The sequence below is a fragment of the Leucopleurus acutus genome (genome assembly GCF_964270905.1).
Source record: "Leucopleurus acutus genome assembly, chromosome: 17".
Lineage (NCBI taxonomy): Eukaryota > Metazoa > Chordata > Mammalia > Artiodactyla > Delphinidae > Leucopleurus > Leucopleurus acutus.
This window is the reverse complement of record NC_139159.1, coordinates 67,932,569-67,950,807: the sequence shown is the minus strand read 5'-3', so window position 1 is coordinate 67,950,807 and position 18,239 is coordinate 67,932,569. Positions and strand designations below refer to the sequence as shown.

The 18,239-nt window shown below is 51.0% G+C and overlaps 1 long non-coding RNA gene across 1 annotated transcript in view; it reads right to left on the bottom strand.

Annotated features, from left to right (window-relative positions):
• LOC309974066 overlaps positions 1–13,120 on the bottom strand; it is a 74,743-nt gene extending 61,623 nt beyond the window's left edge. Inside the window, exon 1 of the long non-coding RNA XR_014326853.1 lies at positions 12,613–13,120. This is a non-coding gene — a long non-coding RNA (uncharacterized lncRNA). The remainder of the gene's footprint in view (positions 1–12,612) is intronic.
• Positions 13,121–18,239: the final 5,119 nt, after the last annotated feature.

Here is an 18,239-nt window from a genome sequence, read left to right as displayed (position 1 = left end):
CATTTACTCATTTGTAGAACCATCCAGTCACTCGAGAGAGACGCTCATTTTGAACCTACTCAGTGGGCCAGCCCTGGGAGGGTGCTGGGAACACGAAGACAAAGAGGACAGTCTCCCTTGGAGCGCAGGGGTGGTCCACAGCTTTTCACAGAGACAGATGTGCAAACAGATCAAAATCCATGTGCTAAGATTTCCAAGTGGTTATTTCCATGGCATACTAGCCTCTCGGAGGGGAGAGCAAGTATCTCTAGCAGGAGTGAGTAGATTTTGCTAAGTCTGGAGGATGAGTCTTCCGGGGAGAAGGACCTACGTGTGGAAAAGGAAAGAAAAGGGAGAGAGGATGGCACATGTGGGGTTTAGGGGTCAGCCTTGAATGGCTGAAGTGTGGGACACGTGGCAGAGCAGAGGAAGAGGTTATGGCAAAATACGTCTGGTAGGTAGAGGTCGGCTCTCAAAGAACTGCCATGCCAGGCTCAGGAATCTGGACTTGATTCTATGGGTTAGAAGTTACTAAGCAGCAGTCCTTGGAATGGACAGGAAAGCTCACTTAAAATTTTTTGATTTTGGGTGCTTTAGACTGGACATATGCTTTCTCCTTTGACCCACTCCCCACCACTCCCTAATGTCCTACACTTGACCCCTTTACTTGTTTCTGCTACATGCAAGGCCCCTAAAAGCATTTGGGTTTATGACTCCTGGGCATGATCAGATTTCGTATTTTAGAACCACACGTCAGTGGCGTGGAGGCAGGGAGAGAATGGTGACAGATGCCACGACATATATTCCTTCTGATAACTTCCACCATCCCCCTCTTATTGAAAATAACAGATGCAAAAAAAATCAACTCTGGAAGAGTTCCTGTTCACTTCTGGGTAGTGAGGCCCATCATGACTCCCTCTTCCTATTTCAACACACACAGATTCTCTTTTATTCGATTCTGTTTATCAATTAAACAATGATTTATTGAGCCACCACTCAGCCAGAGCTAGGGGTTCAGGTGGCAGGGGCTGAGGGGGGGTGTGTGTGGGTTAAAGTGTAAAGCCCTCATGTCCCGCAAGTCTGAGGTCTTGTCATGGTGTCAGAACACACCTGAGGCCACCGGTGAGGCACACGGTGACCCTGCAGCACGGACTGCCCGTGCTCAGTGTGCCAGCAGGTGTGTGGCAGGCACGGTGCGTGCGCAGGGCTGGGGAGGGCACCAGCCGGGAGGTCTGAATGCCTTCGGTCCTGTGGTTCTGGCAGCAAGCCGCCTTCCCCTGAGGCAAGACCACTGAGCTTCAGTTATTAAGAGAGGTGGGTCCGCTTTAAGCCACGTACAGAATCTACGTGGCCTCTGACCAAGCCGGGCATCATTTCTATCACTTTTGTAACTGAAACGTCTTCTGTACCCAGACATCTTGAAATTGATTCCCCGAATCTCCTACCAGGATCAGTCAGTGCACCCCTCTCCAACCCTGAAAGACCAGCAGGCTGAGGTGTTTACAGCCCAGGCCGCCGACAGGGCCCCTTCACCCAGCTGGGGAAAACCAGGGGACTGTCAACTCAGCACAAAGGACCCAAGGCCATTCCTTCCCTGGCTCACCTTGACCCCCACCAGTATTATCCACTAGGTCTTTTCTCAGTCTGGGAGCACAGGAATTGCACTCTGGCTTTGGAGGTAACAGAGCCAGACCTGGAGTGTCTGCAGCCCGACCGGGGACACCCGTGAGTTGAAGGAGAGCTAGTGTTGGGCTCTGTGGACGGACCCACCATTCCCAGGACAGGCTCAGCAGGTCTGAGGAGGGCGCAGATGGCCAGTTTCCTACATCTCTGGCCACTGCTTGGTCACTGGGTGACGGCTCTTCTGTGGGGTGGGGATGAGGCTCCCAGTCACAGATCCAAAGCATCAGGACATCCCTCAAACTCCCGTGACTCAGAGGTAGCCTCGTGACACACAGGTCCGAGACTAGTGCCAGTCAGCACTTCTGAGGCACTGCCTGGGTGTCGGGCGCTGTGCTACGTTCCTCACAGGTATTCAGGTTCCCCTGAAATCTGCACAGCAGCCCTGTGAGCAGGGATTCTGCCTCTGCAGGTCCAGCTAGGCTCGCTGTGTGTGGTTGCAAATGCACACATTCTCCAGCCAGACTGAGGGCCCCTCCGGGGAAGGGGTGGTGGCTTGATTTTCTGTCCCCACCCTCGCTCCCATCCCCCCAACACGGAGCACAGTGCCCTACACACAAGGAGCAGGGTGGCTGCAGGGCCAGGGCAAGGGTGAGGTAAGGGGCAAACTAGGCACCCAGGATGTGAAATTTAAGGAGGCGCTTTCACTCTCTCTCAGGTGCCAAGCCTGCACTTGCTGACCTTGAGAGCAAAGACTGTCTTAGGTTTCACACACTGGGTGCCTCACTTGCTAACCAGTCCTGGACCCGGGTAGGGAGCTGGTCAAACTGGTGTGTGTGTGTGTGAAGCCTGCTCCTCTGCTCCCTAACCCTGTGATTGACCTTCCCCGTTCAGTGCCTCAGTTTCCTCACCCGGAAAAAGGACCTTATGACAATGCCAAGGGTTGGCGAAGATATGGAGGAATCAGAATCCCCATACGCTGCTGGCGGGAATGTAAAATGGAAACAGCCAGGAGAACAGTTTGGAAGTTTCTCAAAAAGTTAAACACAAAACCCAGCAATTCCACTCCTAGAAATCTCCCTAAGAGATGAAAACACATGTCCACACAGAGACTGCACACGAATGTTCATAGCAGCATTATTACAATGGCTAAGACGTAGAAACAACCCAATTGCCCATCAGCAGGTCAATGGATAAACAAAACAGCCCATGACACCACTGTGGTATGATATGAATTGTGTCCTGCCCAAATTCTCTTGTTGAAGCCCTAACCCCAGAAGGTGACTGTATCTGGAGTCAAGGCCTTTAAGGAGGTGATTAAGCGAAAACGAAGCTGTTAGGGTGGACCCTAGTCCAATCCGACTGGTATCCTTACAAGAAGAGGAAACTGAACACAAAAAGAGACACCAGGGAGGCACGTACACAGAGAAAAGACCATGTGAGGACACAGTAAGAAGGTGGCCTTCTCCAAGCCAAGGAGAGAGACCTCAACAGCAATCAAACCTGCAGACATGTTGAATCTGAACTTCCAGCCTCCATAACTGTGAGACGTCTGTTCTTTAAGCCACCCAGTCTGTGGTATGTGGCGATGGCAGCCCCAGCACACTAATACCTGTGGTCTAGCCATACGATGGAATATTACTTAGCCATGAAACAATGAAGTACTGACGCATGCTATAACATGGATGAACATCAAAAACATGCCAAGTGAAGGAAGCACATGAAAGACCCCATGTTATACAATTCCTTCCACAGGAAACATCAGTAAAGGCGAATATATAAAGACAGAGAGTCTAATCCGTTGTTGCCGAGGGCTGTGGGAGAGTGGGTGGGAGATGGGGATGGAGAGTGACTGTCAACGGGCACAGGACCTCTTTCTGGGGTGATGGAAATGTTCTGAAATTAGACTGTGGTGATGAATGCATACCTCTGTAAATATACAGAAAGTTAACTGTACCCTTTAAATGGGTGCATTTGAAGGCATGTAAGTTACTTCTCAAGATATTTTTTAAAATTGTGACTAATGCTAATATCTATGCTACAGAGATGCACAGGGCCTGGCACTTGGGACTTCTTATTATACTCAAATAAGTATCTGTTGCTCAACTGAAAGTTGCCTAAAGTGCCTCATAGTTCCTTTAGTTTTATGGAGACCTTTGGGAAACTAAACTGGGCTGCCACCTGTGATTCTGTGTCCCTAAGTGACCTGCCCCGGCCCACACAGGACTCCCCAATCAGCGACTTCTAGCTGAGGCATGCCTGCCTGATGTGGCTAAAACTGATCCGGTCTGGGATTGCACAGACCTGTGCTGGAGTTCCGGCTCTGCCCTTCCCACTATCTGCTTAGCAGGATTGCCACACAAATGACCTGGGCTATGGTGTTAAGGGTGTGTGGGGCCTACACACAGTTGACATTCAATACCTTGGGAAAACCCCCCACGCATAAGAAGGCCCTTTGTCAGGCCCTGAATGCACACCCATCCTTGTGTCATCCTCAGTGCCGGCTGGTGACTCCGCCCTCTGCGCTAATCAGTGGGGGAGGGGCCCCAGCCCTCTCGCTGGAGCTGCAGGTGCAGAGGGTAGGAGAGGCTGCATGCGCCCCTGCCTTAAGAGCATCAGGTGTGGTGGAGGATTGCCTGACTTGCAGAGACCTTGGACAAAGGACTTCCCCACTCTGTGCTTCTTCATCTGTGAAATTGGGATAACAGAGTCCTCATAGCTCCTAGAAGCGCTGTGAGCTAGCCACAAAAGGCACTCAGCTTTGCACCTGTGATGTCAGAAAGCTAAGCGCCAAATGACCGTGAACTTCCTGAGAGCAGGGACGTTGTTTTCTTCCTCTGGTAGGTGCTCAGTGAGTGTGTGCTGATTGGACAGAAAAACAGAAGGGGGGAGGGAAGGTACTGTGATGGGGCTGGCTGGTCAGGGGAGTCCGAAGGAGACAGAGGGCCTTGAGTTAGATTGTACAGAAGAGGGAAAGCCATACACTGCCATACGATCCCGTAACCTTAGGCCAAGTCCCTTATTGCTCTGAGCCTCAGTTCCCCTAAGCTTGATGAGGCGATCCCTCAACTTTCTTCCTGCTAGAACACTCCTTGAGCCTATTAATGCACCATTAATAATCAATTAATAATAATTAATAATAATGCTATTATTCTCATCCCCCCAACGTCCCCCTCTGGGGATGCCAGAGGACATTAGACTTTCTACCTGGAGACCCATAAATCCCATTTCTAAAAGTGCCGGAGTCAGGCCACGTCCCATTTCAGTGTCGACTCCTGCCCTCTGTCTTCGGAGGGTCTACCATTAACCCACCAGTGATCCAGACCATTTCTACTCTTCAGCTCCATGGGCCCAGGAACCTTTGCTCTTGGAAACAATGTGAAGTCTTCCAGCTCTCCTGAGCTGTGTGGCTCTGGTAGAAATTCACTGCCTGCTCAGAATCAATTAAATTCCAGGCCGTTCTACAGGATAACGCGATCTTGGCACTCCGTTAGGGCAGGTTAGGTGAGGCCCTGTTCCTCTCCGCTCCTGCCTGGAGCCACCAGCATCCCTTCCCCTCGATTTCTTGGCCGGCGGGGGGCGGGGGGGGGGAGGGGGCAGTCTCTTCTTCCGGCTTCCAGCTGTGAGTCCATATCTCCCCTCCTCCAGCCCCTGTCATTCTGGCCTTTCCTTACCCTGTCTGGGCCACCACCCACCCTAAACACCTTGGCCATGACATCCAGCTCTGACCAGGCTGGGTACAAGTACCTTAAAGGTGCTGTTTCCAAAAAGACAAGAGTGCAGTGCAAAGCAAAATAGTTTCTAAAAGTCCTCCTGCACAGGCCAGGGAGGTTCCGTGGGGGCTCCGGGTACACACAGGGGCTAAGGGAGCCTGAGATGGCTTTTTCGTTCGAGCAGTTCGGCCCAGTCTCATATTTTGAAAACAGCGGGAAAAGTAATGCCAGCTGAAAGGAGTTTTCTGTGTGCTATTTAACTAAATGGCCCTGCAGCTGGAGAGAAGCACGGGCAGACGTGTAACGATTCAAGGGCTCCCAGTTAACAATGATCCTCTTTTATCATATAAAGACAGCGAAGCAGCCATTCTCCTCCCTCCCAATGCCGGCTCTCTCTACCTGCTTCCCCCACTGGCTGGCATGGCTGTTCAGCGTCCGGAAAGTAGCACCCAGCTTCTCCTCCCACCGTCTCCAACTCTGCAGCTTTCAGCCCACTGGGATTCCTTTTCTCGTTGGAGCCAGGGAGGAGAGGGTGGAGAGGGTGCCGTGCTCCCTAGAGAATGTTCTGGTAGAGACACTGATAGAGGCTGTCTTGGGGGTGGGGTGTGGGGGGCTAAGGATAACAGGTACAGATTCGGAACCGTCTTCTGTTTTGACTAAAGGCACGAACACACGCACGCAAGCCTGTGTGCACTCACCCCTACACTCCTTTAGCAGAAAAGCTGTCAGACTGTCCAGAAGCTCATTCTAAAAGTGTCCCTTCTCCCGCCATTATTATTCCAGGCTGGGGTGGAGCTGGCCTCCAGAACACTTCAGAAAGACCTGGCGATGACCAAGGGCGTCGGCTTTAGAATCAGACTGATGTGAGTTCGAATCCTGGCGACCTTCTGTCTGTGACCTTGAGCAAGCATCTGAGCGCTCTGGCCTCCTGTCTTTAACAAGGGGCCCCGCCACGGCTCTCAATGTGTTCCTCAGGGTCACACTGAAGGACGCAGCGGGGAGAGAGCATTCGGCAGGGCGCCTGGCACAAGGTAGGTGCCCGGTTGTTGGAAGTTGTTGCTGCCCCGAGGATGGCGGCACTGTGTTTGTGGTGTGTCTGGGTGTGCAGGGAGATCTGTATTCATTCCATCTCATCAGCCAGAGTGGACAAGGCTGGGGTCTGTGGCAGGGCGGAGATGGCGGTCGGGGGGGACACAAATGTCAGCCCTGCTGAGGAGTGTTTTCCTTGAGGCTTTCTGCGACACTGATTTAAACCGTCACATTGGCCCAGCCCATGCGTGCGCGCATGCGGCCTCCTCCGTGTAGATTCTGGTCCTTCCTTGGTTTTCTGCAGATGTTTTGGAGCCCAGAAGCTGCAGCTGCAGGCATCCAACCGGCCCAGAAGATCTCATTCATCTTTTTCTCTCTACCCTTCCTGACAGCAGGCTCCTTCTTTCTCCCACAGAGTCTGTTCTGGGCCCCCGACAGGGAGGATTCCCTCCCAGAGAAAGAGCTAATTCAGTTCGGCCACCCTCCAATGCCCCAGAGACACAGGAATCCACTCCCTGCCTGGGGCTTGACGGCAAATGGTTCCCAGGATTGGGCTGGTTTCCCCCTGCCTGGTGAACCCAGAGTGGCTTTAAACCCAGGAAAGTAAACCCAGCATACGCTTCCCATTTTTCCACCCCAAGCAAGCCTGTGCACCCCTAAAATATACTCTGAACCTCTTAGAACCGAAGTCAGTGAATGCCTGGGTCACACTCCTTAAGATCGATCCCCCATGAATCAAGAGCACAAGCGTTTCATTCACTGCAGGTTTTATGTGGTAAATACTGTTGCAGTGAAACATTGTGTAATACGATTTAATCTCTACTAAGTGTTTCTAGCACTAGGGGACCGGAGCTGGGCAGAAAGAGGAAGAAAGTGTGCAGAACTGTGGCTCTTAACACGTAAATTGTTCACCAGGGGGTAAGGAGAGGTGTCAGCAAGAAAACCGACTCTGGTCTTTTTTTTGACTCCATTTTAAAGTTTGGGTGGAACGTGATGGACCGTTGCCAAGACTGTTTATCTCCTTGGGGGCTTGTTACATGTGCGTATGTGTGACACACACACACACACACACACACACACACACCATTGCCAATCAATCCCTCTTAAGTGCATGACTTCAAGCATAGGAAGAGGAAACAGATTGGGGGTGGATGCTCTTAAAATCACAACCTGTTCCATGTAGGGTAGGGGCGGGGAATCCAGAGCACTTTCTTTTTATCAACTACAAATGAAACTACCTTGTCAGTGCCAAAAACAATGCCCACTTTATTGTCTACCACAGGGGTATGTGAGCAGCTAGGCATCCTTGCAGAACTGCGCTGTCTGGATTTGGCCACGACACAGCACATTACAGTGCCTGAAGACTGCGCCAGGGCCCCGTGACGTTCAGGAGGAGAGTTCCATGTCAGTAGTTGCTCAGACTTGCCACAGATGAGCATACATGGGTATGGAGGAGGGGGGTAGGGAGGAGAATTGCAAGGAGATGGGGACAGTTGGGGTCTCGAAATCTACGATGAGAATCCGTGCATGTTAATTACCTCAAGGAGAGAAGAAAGTCACATCCTAGAGGTGGCGGCAGTGATTATGATGGCAGAGGAGATGATGGGGATAACAGGTAACGGTCACTGAGAATAACCCACGTGTTAGGCGCTGTGCTAAGCTCTTTTATAAGCTCTTCTTAAGCTTCACAACAACCCAGAAGGCAGCTGCTGGAAGAATCTCCATTTTAGAGATGAGGAAACTGAGGTTTAAAGAGGTATGTAATAGCCCCGAATCATAAAGCTATTACTTGAGCAGAGAATCAGGGCTGTTGGTCCTTGCTGGAGGAATCCAGCGTGGGGAACCTGACCGGAGGCCCTCTGAGGTCCTCTGATAGCATCCCCTCCTTTAAAAGCAAAACTGAAGGGTCACGACCAAAATTATTCTGCTGATGAGTGGTGGAGTTGCAGGTGGGGCCTGGGGAGTCCGAGGGTCAGGAAAAAAGCAAGCGTCACGTCTGGGGAGTAAACTGGTACCCTTCCCAGTGTATCCAGTTCCACTCACTGAGTTACTGCACAAGGAGAGCTAGTTACTTCCTGGTGACAGCCGACTGACATCAGGTTAATTTTGGATTCCTATTGGCAGGACCTAAAAGAAAATCTCCCTCACTTTCTTAGTGTGCTGTCTTCTTTTTGCCCCAAGGCAGAACTGGTCCCCTGGTCTGAAACTTTCCAGAACTCATTTTAGTTCAAATAAGAACCAAGCTGATTCATCTCCATAAGGCACACGGCTGTCAGTCTTACCTTCCAAACACCTGACGCTCCCTCCTCAGAAGCCTGCCATGGCTCCCCAGTACCTACAGACTAACAGCCAACCTCCTCTACGTCCATCCCCAAGTATGGCGGCATCTCTTTGCACAACCTTCCCTGCATCCCCCTCTCCATCTCCCCAGAATACACACAGCTCTCAGGACGCAGTTTTAACTTCATCAGGAGTAACCTCCTCTTCTCAACTGAGGCCACTAACGCCTTATCTGCCAACTCAACAACCGTTTCTCCATTCACCCCTTCTGCCTTACATGCTGAACCCCAGTTTGCTCGTGGCAGTGAATGTGCCTAACTAAAAACACGGCATTGCTCCTTCCTGGTAGGGTTGGGTGGCCATGTGGCACAGTTCTGGTTGAGCTAAGGGCAGAAGTCCCTGAGAGGGGTGTCCCTTTCCAAATGTAACAGTAAAGCCACACTAGGTAAATGCTCTTCGTGCCTCACTCATCCTGCTTCCCCTTTCCTGGTGTGCAGGTGTGAGGCCTGGAGATGCAGTGGCCACCTTCCTACCACGAGGTGATAGACCTGGGGCCAAAGGCCTATACTCTACGGGTGGCAGAGTAGAAAGACAGAGCCTGGGTCCCCAGTGGTACAGCTGAGGCATTGTCCCACCCACTTTCTTGTTGTCTGACACAAATAAGCCCCCATCTGGTTAAGTCACCGGTGGGCAGGATTTCTGTTGCTAACAGGTGAGTTCAATGATACCCGACACACCGCCAGACATTGTTCTTCCTCAGTCATGGGTCAGTTCTGATGTTACCCCCTCTGGGAAATCCTCCATGGGTCCCTCAGAACACAAGAACTACACGCTTCATTGTACTTCCACAGTGGTTACTTTTCTCAATCTAGCACCTATTTAATCCTGCTTTATTTGGCCTGCTGGCTGCTCAAATTCCTAGAGGGTAAGGGGTCTTGGTTTCACTGACGTCTCCATAGTGTCTGGAGCAGTGCTTTGCATCGAGGTTAGACAGATGCTCTATCTCAGCAGCACCTCTAGAACGTCTGGAGCAGTGCATTGTCTGCAAACGTGGAGTGTGCGTGTTCTAGGGTCTGGCACTCTGCTCGCTAGCTGTTTGGTCTTGGGCAAGTTAGAGGACCTCTCCGTGCCCGTTTCCTCATCTATAAAAAGGAGAGGATGACAGTACTTTACCCCGCAGGGTTGTCACGAAGACAAAATAGTTTAATCCTAAGCACTTAGAATGGTCTCTGGCATATAAAATAGCTTCATGACTCTAGGCTTTTATTAGTGTGATGAATATTACAGTTGCGGAATGAACAAATAAATCAACACACAGCTGCTAAATAAATGAAGTAAGAGATGAAAACTAGGAAAATTCCTGAGTTCGGACCACTGGGCCATGGTCACTGTTCCCTCTTTTCTGCCTTCACTTTTCGTTCTAACTACAACTTCCCATATCTGGGGAGCTGCTATACTGGAGTGTTGTAAGGCTTGGCTTCAAACATGGAATTTGATTTTTGCCATGCGGCTTTGGGTCAGTTTGTTCCACCTCTCTGAGCTTAAGTTTCTTCCCCACTAAGCTTGGGATAATAATAGTATTTATCTCATAGGGTTACGGTGAGAATTAAATGATAAAGCATGTAAAATATACAGCATTATGCCCGGCACACTGAAACAGTGTCAGCAATTGTCATCAAACACCGTCATTACTGTTTTTGTCAAATGCATGGCATCCCACTGAATCAACGGTCCTGATGTGGATGGGACGCTTGGGGTGGGGTCGCCTTTTGGCATGTCAAGGTACACTGCATTTACATTGGGAGAATACTTTTCTTGAGTGCCAACGAACATTTGTGGCATTTTGATTATTTTCCTTTAAACGGGGATTAGCTAATATATCCGATTTACCCCAGAACGCTGGCCTCCAAATTTTCCCCTTAAAAGCTGTTAACTTCAAGTGGGTCCTTAGTTGACACCAAACCTGGCCGCAAGGTACGCGTGCACATGAGAACAGTCGCAAAGCAGGGTGTTTAAACAGCAATGATATTCCCACAGATCGCGGATCCAGTCATTGTCGGTGACACATTTCAATCTTACTTGTAGATTTCCCGCCTTTGGCCTTAAAAGAAGATGTGTATACAGCTTGATATAACTTTCCCTTTAAACTGAAACCGTTATGTTAGCCCCATTCAAGCACTTGGCGGCTCCATTAATCTATTTTTACCATTAAACGTGCCATTTTACAAGATATTTATTCCACTTGGTTGTCATCCAAATGCTTTTTGACATCACTGCCCCGGGACCCAAGTTCTTTAATTGCCCTCATAAATAGAAAATCCCCTTTTGACGGAAATCTTGAGGAGCTCTCTGAACCTCACGCTCTCACTTCAACAGGCATTAATTTCTGCTCTACATAAAGGAGAGTGTGTGTGTGAGTGTGTGTGTGTGTGTGTGTATGTGTGTGTTTTAAGAGGGTAACTGTGGGAGGTCTGAGCGACCCAAGGGATGAAGGGGAGGGATGCCCGCTCCCCAAATCCTGCCCAGCTGGGCCTGCCTCAGACTTGGGGAGCTGCTAACTTGGAGGCAGAAGGCGATCATCAGGGAGCAGGTAGGACAGAACTCTAGGGCCCGAAGAGACTTGGAGATCCCTGGGGCCCAAGCTGGGCAGCGACACTTTCAAAGGGGAGGGGTCCAGGGAAAGTCATTATTTCCTCACCTTCCTCCTCCCTCACCTCCCAGACAAACAAAAGGCCATCGCGGCAATAGCTGAAGGCAGAGACCCCACTGGCTTTGAAGCCGATCCATCAGGTGGAAGCCTGAGCAAATCACAACTTGGCTTCCCCGGCAAGTTTTCTCCGCAGCCTAACACACCACCCTCCTCCGCCCGGTCGTGCGCCGCCGCCTCCCGAGCTCCGCACAGCGACGAGGCCGAGGGGACGGTGCTGTGATGCTCACTGGTTTCCAACTTTCCGCTCCTTTTCCAGCCTCCTGCAAAGCGGCTGGGAAAGGGGCAAGTTTGCAAAGGCGAAGATACCAAGTCCTGGGGACGCCACAAAGGAGCCGCAACACCAACAAAGATGAACCTCTCGTGGGGCAGAGGAAAAGCGCCAGCTGCCGTTCCGGGGGGCGATCGTGGGCTTGGGCGGGCTGCGGGCGCGGGCCCGCGGGCGGCGGGCAGCCGGGCCCGGGGGTCCCCAGGGTCCCCCGCCGCCCCTCCCCACGCGGGTTTCCCGGCACCTGAGCGGGGCGTGGGGACAGCGCCGCACTCCGGCCCGGCCCCCGGCAGGTAGCTCGGGCGGCCGCCCGCCCGCGCCGCGCGCCTGCTGCTTGCAGCCACCAGGAGCGCGGAGAGGAGAGGCAGCCTCAACCCACGGCGTCATGCTTCCTGCCACCACATTACGGCGAATCGTCACCGGGAGAGGGGAGAAGAGGGGAGAGCGGGGGAGGGAGGGGAGCACACACACGCAGCCCCCCGCCTGCCAAACCCCGCGGAGCCGGGGCCACGTCCCGGTGGAGTCCCCGCGGGACCGGCCCCGTTCGCACAAAGCGCCGCAGTTTGGCCAAGAAGGGAGGGAGCCGGCCACGAAATAAATAAATAAAAACAGAGTCGGGTCTACGTAACGCCCTGTCGAAAGCGGACGCCATATTTTTTTGTGGCTTATGTCGACATAGGGAAACGTAGACATGTTTTTCCTCCTCCTCCTCCTTCTCGGTCTGCCTCCCATTGATCCAAACTTGTAATCAAAACTCTTTAAAAAAAATCTCCCCCACCTCTGGATCCTCTGATCTCCTCCTACCCGCAAAAAGAGCCTGCACCCTCCCTCCCGCCCCCCCCCCCTTCCAATCGCAAACCCGGCCAAGTCCCATTAACAACACATTTTCGGGAGCCGCGGCGGCGGCTGCGGCAGCGGTGGGAAAGTTGGGCTGGAGTGGCCGGTGCCCGGCGTGCGGGGCTTGGGGCCGGCGGCGCCGGGCGGGGGGTGCTCCGCGCCGGGGCGAAGTTTCTTACCTGCGCCGGGGCTGGGAACGCGGAGACCCGGGCTGGGAACGCGGAGACGCTGCACGGGCGTTCCAAAATGGAACTCTGCTGGCTCCCCCCACCTACTCCCCACTCCCCACCGGGCGCCCGGCTCGGGCTCCGTGGGAAAGAGGGGGAAAGCCAGCCTGCCAGACAGACAGACAGAAGAAGCCCCCGTTCGGAGAACAGTGGCCAAAATTTTTAGAAAGAAAGAAAAAAAAAAAAAAAGAAGGGAAAAAAAAAGGGGAAAAAAATGTCTCGATCAGTGGGGAATCTACGCCAAAACCCACATGATCTGTAACGTCAGCATGCGTATTTGCATACGATACCACCACCCGAGCTGCCACCCGGGCTCGGGTTCCGCAGAAAGTTACAAAGTGAAATTCAGCCCCCTCCGGAGACGCCGGCGAAATGTCATTTTCAGGCGGGAGCCGGGGGGGAAGCTAGCCCTAAAGACGCTGGTTACTAGCCAAGGTTGGGGGGAGGGCAGTAAATTAACTTAAAAGTCTGAGCCCAGTAACGGACTCGGTGGAATTTCTGCGAGGGGCGGAGGGGGAGGCGCGAGCGAGATCATTGAATATTAAGCAGGACCCGGCGCGGCGGCCGCGGCCGAACCCTCCCGCTGCAATACCCATTTTCTTTATGAAAAGTTCAAGGTGTCACTGATGAGCTCAACAAACTGTTGATCTTGACCACGTGGAGTGGCGGACGGAGGGACCGCGGGGCTCGGCTGCTCGCCCTGAACCGGCGGCACCCGGGATCCCGCGTTCCTGCCGCAGCCCAAGGGGCAGCGCGAGGGTGGGGCTGCCGCGCGCCCCCGGCTCTGCCTGCTTTCTCCCGCCTTCGAACTCAAAGAAATAATAATAACTTAAAAAAAAATTTTTTTTTTAAGCGAGACACATTTAACTCCTGGAATAGTAATGAGAGGGCTTGGGGTAGGGAGGGTAAGAAAGAGCCCCTCACTTATATAACGAGTCGAAATTAGATGACTTTTGCTGGAGAGATTCTGAGATTTCCGCTTGCGCCAGGTCTGAGGTTGGTTCAACATCCTCAAACTTTTCCCCTAAGAGCCAATAAACAAACAGACGCCCCGGGAGCTGACTTCAACTCTTGTCGGGCCAGCTTTCGCCGGGATTCTCAGACTTCGAGAAATGCACACCCCTGCGGCGCTCGCAGGGAAGTCCCTCGGAAGCGAGGCGGGTCTCTTTCGGAATTGGAACTCCGGCGTTCCTGGCGGGAGGGCATCCCTAACCGCCGCCGCCCCCCGGATCCCCTCCGGCGCCTGAGAGCAAAGGCGAGTCAGGATCTCGCCGCTCTTCGCCTGCGGCCTCTGCAACCGTGAGCTTGCGTTTGGGGCGCGGCGTTCCTGCAACAGCGCTCAGCTGCGGAGCTCTAAGGGATCTGGGATTCAGGGGACGCTTTGGAATCTCACGGAGAGCAACCTGTCTGCGCCGCCCGCTCCTGCCCGGATGGACCAGTTTCTCCTCCGTGGGCATCTCGGCGCGTTAGCATCTCCCAGGTGTGAGCTGAGCGCGAGCGCGCACGAGCCAAGCGGGGACAAGGGGATACTGTCTGGGGTCCACTTTTGACGTCCGAGCGCGGCGAGGAGACAACGGGAGCCTGGGGCTGGGAGGCTCAGCGGAGTCCCCGCCTGCCCTGAAGATGAGCAGGGGCGGAGTGTCGGGCCTTCCCGGCCGGCCTTTGCTCCGGGGAATTAGAACGAACTCTAGCGGCGGCTTGCGACTCGGCTCTGGGCGCGAGGGCAGCAACAGGTGGCCGTGTACGGCGGAGTGGCTGGAGGCGAGGACAGGGACTGGGGTGAAAACGGGTGGCTCTGGGGCTGACTGCGAGGCCAACGCACCTGGAGACCTTTTGGCCTTTTCCTAGCATGAGGAAGAGAATAGCTACAAAGTTTTTCTAGGGTCCCTCCTAGGGCTCCAATTTCTCTAACAGAACCCCTTCTTTGCGTCCCCAGAAATTTCTGCAATAAAAATAGCTCATATGCAAAACTGTCTTACTGGCTTGCACCTGTTTGTTCCGTTATTGCTGATGTAGGGTTTGTTTGTTTGTTAGTTAACGGTGCATAAAACTAGGTCCTGGCCTTGGAGGGGGTCTCTCGGGAGGTGCTCTCCTACCTGAGAGGCGAACTGCCCTGGCCGGCCCTTCAAGGATTCCGCTAAGAACTTCCTGTATGACTAGGATCCAGTTAGCGCCGCATCTTTCTCAAACTCATTTGATACCTACCGTCTAAAATCCTCATCTACTTGCCATCAGTAGCGGAATTTAGGGATGCCGATTTTTTGTTCTTCCCTCGAGGGTGTGTCTGAAGAGTGAAAGAAAAAGACCCCTCCCCCCGCAACTCTAATATTTTTATATCGCTTACTCTTGACTCTTGCAGGTCATCCCACCGTTTCCCCACCTTCCCTTGAAAGTAACTACGGTTCTTAGTTTGTTTCCATGGAAATTACTGAAACCTTAAGGAAGCTATTCCCGTTTTGAGGCAGCACCTCCTTTTGCTGGTCAACCACTCAGGAGGGGGTTCTAGAAGCCACCTTTCCTCCGCCTCCACCTCGGTACCGCCTTCTTCTGGCTGGGCCAGCGAGTAATAGGATGGAAGGGTCAGGGTTGAGCCAAGCAGGGTAAACCCTCGGGACTGCCCACTGAGTTCTCATGTCTTCAGGGCACTTGGATCTCAAGTGGGGGGCCTTTGATCACTTCAGTGTCTTTAAATTGTTCAAAGTTTAGCATGGGCTGAACTTTCACTATATAAACAAACAGGAGGGGATAAAACAAGGGTGACTTTTGCATCAAGTGCTATGATTTCAGTTTGCTTTATGTATAGGTGGAGTAGACAGACCCTTATCTTAATCTTTTTTTTTTTTTTACTAAAGTATAGTTGACTTACAACATTGTATTAGTCTCAAGTGTACAGTACTTAATCTTTACAATAACCCTAACAGGCAACGATTCTCCAAGTGTTTTGTCTTAGGTCCCTTTAGACTCTTAAAATTATTGAGGACCCTGAGTAGCTTTTGTTTACATGAGTTACATGCATCTTGATATTTACCATGTTAGAAATTGAACTGAAAAAGAAAATGGAAGCACAGGAATTTACAAACACACTTTCCGTTAGTCATGGGAGCAATGATACTGTGACATGTCACGTAGCCTCTGGAAAGCTACTGTATACTTGAGAAAAACTTAAAATGACAAGGACACGTAATGTTTTAGCCCTATCACCAAAGTAAATTTTACCTTGAAGAGCCCTGGAAGGGTCTTGGGGGTCTCCAGGATCCCTGGATAATATTTTGAGAAACACTGTTATGGTAAGTTATTGTTATGTGCAATTTACAGGTGAGGAAGCCAAGCTTCTCAGAAATGTAGCAAGTCGCCCAGGGCAATGCAGGGAGCAAGGATTTAAACCGGGTTCTTCAGAGGCCAGAGCCAGGTTTCTTAATGATTGTACAAATCTGCCTTTTATTAACAACCCAAGCTCCACCCTCAACCTAGAACAGCCTCTAGGGCTTCCCAAGACTACTTTTTATTAATAGCAATTACCTTTTGAGCCTTTATTATGTGCCAGCCCTTCTTCCCCATTATCTTGTCAAATGCTTACAACCACCTTCCCCGCGGGTATTGTTTCTCCCATTTTACAGATGACAAAACTGCAGTTCAGAGAGGTTAAGAAGCTTCTTCAAAGTTGCTCAGCCAATAAGGAGGAGAATCTGGATTCGAATCTTTGTCTGGTGGCTTCAAAACCAAGGAAAGACAGGAGTCTATCACAGTGATTTATAGAGGCCTAGCGAGGAGGAAACAACTTCTGTTCGTGATTTGGTGAGAACGAGGCCTGGCTAAAAGTCTTGAAAATTTAGAAATATCAGGAGGAGAAGAAATAAAAAGCAGCATTGCCCTGATGGGGCCCCTAATCTAATGACGACAAATCCACACTGGCGTGTAAACTCAAAAGAGACGTAGGGGAGCAGCAAAGATTTGGAATTGAGATGGGAATTGTGGGGTCATCCCACGGAGCTATCTGATCCCTGCATGCACATAAGTATTTTTCTAAATGAATGAAAAAAGAAAACACAAAACACAGGGAAGCAAGCTAGAAAAAGAAAGCGTCAGCAGTCCAACCAGGTACTGCTTATAGTTTTGGTATGGGTCTTTCCACAAGTCACATTTATTTACTTTTTCCGCTATAAGACTCTTAAGAGAAATGAAAACTATTACATATCAATTTACCAACGGTAGCATGGAATGGCCACTACTGACATGTCTTACAACAAAGCGAGACAGAGGATGACCTTTCAGAACATTCAGATTGCTTTACTCAATACCTGCAAGTGAAAGGAAGTGTGCTAGACAGAGGCTGTCTCCTTCCATGTCTGCATCCCCCCTCGCCCCCCGCCATGGCTTGAGAATAAAACGTCACATGCCCCGAGATCAATCCCGTGGCACTGGTAGCATCGGAGCTGGGACTTGATGTTTGCAAGTTTACAGCAGGAGCTTGGCCTGGCAGTGACTTGATTCTGCTTGGAGGGTAGAGCTAAAAATTTACCAAATGGGGAAAACTCAGAACTTATTATTGGTTTGATGTTACAGTCTGGTTTAGTCCTTGTATCATCTCTGTAAGGAAAGCAGAACTGGTACTATTGTTCCCATTTTCCAGAGGAGGTTACCGAGGCTTATAAAGGTTACAGTCATTAGTTCAAGTTCACAAACTAAATTCTGAACCACTATATAAATCTGTCTTGTAACTGCAAGCCCAATGCTATTTCTGTGCCCCTTCTTCTTCATTTGCTGTTTTACCGAAAGGGGTCTAAACGTGCCTCCTATCAGATGTTGTCTCTCCTTTCTTGCAGAACCTCGGAAGAGAATTATCACTCAACAAGGTCTTTTTATCATATGCCATTTTATATGTACTTATGCATTTATTTGGTTGTCTCCCCACTAGAATGTAAGGTTCCTGCAGCCAGGTACTTTGTCTCATTCATTGCTGCTGTATCCCTATGTTTAAACCAACCTGGCGTATCACAGGTGCACCACAAATGATTGCTGAATGAATGAAGTGCACTTCTCGTCAGGGCTTCTCCAGGTCTAGGGAGTCAATGCTTTTTAAGAGTATACACATCTTCTGTTTACCTCAAATGACCTTAGCTAGGAACATCAGTTCCCGGGGTCAAGTCTTCAATTTCTGTGATGCATAGGGTTTGTGTCTGGTGAGACACTGTGGGTGGTTAGTCCTCATATGAATTCCTAGCATGAGAAACGTTAGCAATGGAAAACGTTACGTCAAATGTTTTGAACCATCCAAGATTACTTCCTTATGATAAATTCCTTGATAACTAATCACTGGGTTGAAATATACACATAATTCTAGAGTGGAAACCCTTTGCAGTAAGTGAAAGCTTCAGGAGGCATGGTACCTGGTCTCGCAAGATGGCTGCAGTCAATCCTTTCCCTCACTGTATGAAAGAGACTTCGCCATTAAGAGGTGGCATTTATCTCCCCTCCCCTTGAATCTGAAGTAGTCCTGTGATTGCTTTGTTGCTATGAAAGGGATATTCTGAGACATGTGTGCCCAGGCCTTAAGAGACTGGCATTTCCTGACTCCTTCC